Source organism: Hordeum vulgare, chromosome 4H (genome assembly GCF_904849725.1).
Source record: "Hordeum vulgare subsp. vulgare chromosome 4H, MorexV3_pseudomolecules_assembly, whole genome shotgun sequence".
Taxonomy (NCBI): domain Eukaryota; kingdom Viridiplantae; phylum Streptophyta; class Magnoliopsida; order Poales; family Poaceae; genus Hordeum; species Hordeum vulgare.
This window is the reverse complement of record NC_058521.1, coordinates 531,675,575-531,680,863: the sequence shown is the minus strand read 5'-3', so window position 1 is coordinate 531,680,863 and position 5,289 is coordinate 531,675,575.

Here is a 5,289-nt window from a genome sequence, read left to right as displayed (position 1 = left end):
TGCAAACCCACGAGCTTGGGGATGTTATGCTTGATGAGAATGATATATATGAGAATATATTTGATGCAATTGATGTGTGTCCCAAGCTTGGGGATGCTACGCATAATGAAGATGATATTTTTAGCCCCCCTACTTTGAATGATCAATTTTTTTATGATGATTGCATGCCTCCTATTTATGATGATTGCAATTTTTATGAAAGTGGGTTTAGAAGAGTGTCAACTCTAGGTATTAATGATCCCACTATTTTGAAGGGCGTTGAATATTTTCATAATGATAAAAGTGGATTTGGAGAGTTGGCTTTATTTAGTAATGATTCCACTATCTTGGAAGAGGTTTCAATTGATTATGATGAGAACAAAGTTGCTACTTATGATGACTATTGAGATGATACTTATGTTATAAAAAGTAGTGATGATTATTATTATAAAACTTGTCATAATTATGAATACCCTTTTTCTGAACATTACTCCTTTAGTGTGGAACAAATTTATAGTATTCAAGTTTCATATGATACTCCCATTATTATGTATGAGAAGCTTGACTATGGGGAGAGTAATAAAAGTTCTATGCTTGTGCATCATGATAAGAATGCTTTATGTGGTAGTTATGTTGTGTAGTTATTTTATGATGCTACTGAAAATTATTATGAGGGAGGAACACATTCTTGTAGTCATTGCAACAATATCAAGTTTCCTCTCCATGTCTTCAAACTTTTGAAGTTATGCTTGTTTCAACTTCCTATGCAAGATGATTCTTGCTAAAATAAATTGTTTGCTTGAAAAATCCCTATGCATAGGAAGTGGTTTAGAATTAAATGTGCTTGTCATGGGATTCATGATGCTCTCTTGAATGTTTGAATTATTACTATTCTTATACGTGCATCACTGAAATCATCATGCCTAGCTAAAAGGCATTAAAGAAAAGCGCTTATTGGGAGACAACCCAATACTTCTACCTACTGTTTTTTGAGCGTTCACATGATTAATATATTGTATTAATCATGTTATATGCATTTTATTTCAATAAAGTGCCAAGTAAAACCTTTGGGATAGTGTGGATACATGTTTGTTTGATTCTGTGCAAAAACAGAAACTTTTACGTCAAGTGCAGAATTTCTATGATTTTACTGGAGCATTGAAAAATTATGATTTTTTACAAAATTTTTCTATGCCCATTCTCTGCGCTTTCCTAATTTGTGTGAATTTTAGAGTCATGGAAGTATGGTGTTCATTCAGATGTTCACAGACTGTTCTGTTTTTGACAGATTCTGTTTGACATGCATAGTTTGCTTATTGTAGTGTTTACATAGCTTATATTGAGTGATATAAATTATGGTAATGACACAATAAAGTAGTTATTATGTGAGAACAATTGTGAATCTTGTCTTGACAGTACCTAAGTGAATGATATATCTTTATTACACTAACCCATCTAACGAAGATCCGTTAAGTTTTGTGTGATTGAAGATTTCAAGTTTTGGGTGAGATGCCAATATGAGGAGAATAAGGAGCAGCAATAACCTAATATTTGGGATGCCCAAGGCACCCCTAAGGTAATATATAAGGAATACTCAGGCGTCTAAGCTTGGGGATGCCCCGGAAGGCATCCCCTCTTTCGTCTCCAACACTATCAGTATATCTTAGTTGGAGCTATATTTTTATTCATCACATAATTTGAGTTTTGCTTGGAGTGTCATTTTATTTTGAATTTATCTGTTAGATGTTATTTATAATCTTGTTTTTGAATAAAAATTTCCAAAAATTGCCTTTAGAATGCTTGAATTGCATGTGTGATGTGTGATGTACAAAAACAGAAATGTTTGTTGTAGTATTTGAATCATTAGATTTTAATGGAACATAGAAATTTTTTGAAGTTTTTACACAGTGTTGTTATAAAAATTATTTATCATGTACTAAATGTTCATAATTTTTTGAGTTACATGTGTACACTTTTCGAATTAATTTCTATAGAGTGCCCTGTTTCGATAGATTGCTGTCATAGTTTTGTTATCTACTTATCCTATAGTTTCCATAGCTTATATTGGTATATATAAATTGTGGAAATGATAGTATACAGTACCTAATGTATGAAAATTATTATGCAACTTGGCTTGGTAGTACATGAAGTGTTGATTTATTCTTATATGTGTACTAACCTATCTCATGAGTTCATTTTGAGTTTTGTGTGGATGAAGTTTTTGAGATGTAGGTGAAATCGGGATATGAGAGGATTGAATGAGATACAAAAGCTCAAGCTTGGGGTTTCCCAAGGCACCCCAAGTAAATATTTCAAGAAGTCTCAAGCCTCTAAGCTTGGGGATGCTATGCATCCCACCTCTCTTCATCAAACAAATATCGGTTAGCCTATGTTCATCCTAAGTTTTTATTTGTCCATATAACATGTGCTATTCTTGGAGTGTATTTTTTCTTTGTTGTTTGTAATAAAATATCAGATCTGAAAATCTTTATTGAGAGAGAGTCCTCACGCAGCTACCTATTTATTTGACTACTCATTAATCTTCACTTATATCTTTTGGAGAGTAGTTTGATGTTTACTCTTGTGCTACACTTATATCCTAAGAGTAAATTATGAATGAATGAACTATCATAAATCTGAAATCATAAATGTGCTTTATGATTAGTAGTAGTTTCACATTTGGTTTAGAAAGTAAGAACTATTGAAGTTTGACAACTACAATATTGGTCATACAAGAAAATAATGAATGATTAGTATAAGAAAGAGAACTTTCACATACAAATATATTATCTTGGACATCTTTTATGATTGTGAATACCCATTAATTATTTTCAAACTTGATCAGATAGTTGAAGTTGGACAAGGAAGACAACGTAACAATTATGTTTGAGTATATTTGCATAGAAGTTATATTGTCATGGATTCTCCAACGTTTGGTGCTTGTTTAGAACCTTTTGCTAGCCAAAGCTTCGTACTAAGTACAGATACTACTTGTGCATCCAAATCCTTGAGAAAATTTTCTTCCATGAGAGTACACCATACCTACATATATATGGTATTTCAGTGCCATTCCAAGTAAATTTGCATGTCTCACCTCTAAACATTCAAATAAACATCCGTTTTGTGTGCTTGTACCGCTCAAGGAGCGACAGGGCGGTCATTATCTTCCATGCTAAGTGAGTTATTCTCAAGATGAGTGTTTTTTCACTTGTCATTGCATGAGAAAGGTTGGTAAAAAGGATTCCCGGACCTACATAATACAAAATATATAAACAAGAACTCCCCCCTAGAAAGTTGATTGTTTGGAGGGCACCCGTGGATACGGTTAGCGATGGAATGTGATTGAATGGTTGAGGGGGAGTAAAATTTCAATTCTCTTAGGGAACCACTAATAATTTGATTAGCATGAAAGATATTGAAAACTCTGTTGTGATGTTGACATGAAAGACACACTACCCAAAATTACATATGCATCTCTCTTTTAAAACAATGAGCTCTCCCACCTGTGCAAATCCTTGCTTCCCTCTATGAAGAGATAATCTATTTATTTTCATGTTACTTACTTTTCATGTTGAGTCAACTTCTTATTCCAACCCAATCTATTAGTTGGCAAGCATCATGTGGTGGGGAAAAATCCAAACACATATATCTAGTCAAGTATATTTGATAATGATTCATTATTGTTGACAATTATCTTTATGATAAGTATGTTGGGAGGAAAACTTTAAGCCCCTATCTTTCTCTATGTTCGATGGCTGTTGTTTGTCCTAAAAATATGCCTCGAGTATTAGAAATCATATAATAGTATATGATAATTAAGTATGTGGAGCTCTTACTTAGGCTTGATGATGCATTGAAGTTGTTTGGTGACTAAGAACATGGGTTGTTAAGTTTCAAGAGAATGCAGTGTTTGAACCATGACATGTGAACTGATTGCTACTCAAGTATGATGATATTTCAAACATTTTCTCGTTATGATGCTAGAAAAAGTTATTCGAATTATCATTGATCACACTTATATGCTATGCTACCATTCACACTTCATAAATTATTTCTTTTATAATTTACCTACTCGAAGATGAGTAGGAATTAAGCTTGAGGATGATGATACGTCTCCAATGTATCAATAATTTATAAACTATTCATACCACGATTTCCTATGGTTACAATATTTTTATATGGCTTTGATGCACCTTTTGTGATTTATTTAGAACTAACCCAGACTGACGTTGTATTCAACAGAATTACCGTGGTGTTGTTTTTTGTGCAGAAAATGGAAGATCTCGGAATTGCTTCAAACTTTTTGACGATTTTCTCTCGAACATATGAGCAATATTGGAGCAAAGAACCACCAGAGGGGAGCCACCTTTGGTCCACATGGCAAAAGGGCACGACCACCCCCCGGTCGCGCCCTAATGCCTTGTGAGGCCCATGTGGCTCTGTTTAGCATGATCCCAACGCAAAAAAATCATATATATATATATATATATATAAACCCTCGGGGCTGAGGATATGTACAAGTGTTCATGTGTTTGATCTCTCTCTCTCTCTCTCTCTCTCTCTCTCTCTCTCTCTCTCTCTCTCGTGTTCTTGAGATGGCACGATCTTGATCTATCATGGGCTTTGTTAATATAGTTTGATCTATGGTGTTCTTCCCTTGCTATCTTGTTGTGATGAATTGAATCTTTGTCTTTGAGATTTCGTTATGTTGGATTGAATATTTTGGTTTGAGAACATTGATGTATGTCTTGCATGCGGATACCTGTGGTGACAATGGGGTATTCTATTGATTCATTTGATATATGTTATGGCATCAACTTACGGACTTTGGTGACCTTGGGGATCTATGCATAGGGGTTGTTTGCACGTTTTCATCCTACGTTCCCGATAGAAATCTTGGGGTACTCTTTGGAGTTCTTTGTGTTGGATTGAATATGATGAATCTGAAATTGTTTGATGCATGTCGTATAATTCGCCCACAAATACTTGAGGTGACATTGAAGTATCTAGGTGAAATTAGGGTTGATTGATATGCATCATGGGTTTTATTTTAGTACGAACTATAGGGCTGTTTGTGACACTTACATGAATAGCTCAAAAGATTGACCACAAAGAATAATTTTGAGGTGGTTCGCTGCCTATACCGACTTCTTCTTATGTTCTCCGCTAGTAAGAACTTTGGAGTGATTCTTCGTTGCATGTTGAGTGATGACCCTATGATTCTACTATGTTAGCATTGTTGAGAGATTGCATTAGTGGAAGTATGAACCCTATGCCTTATTTCCAAGCATTTCTACAACGTTTTCCTTT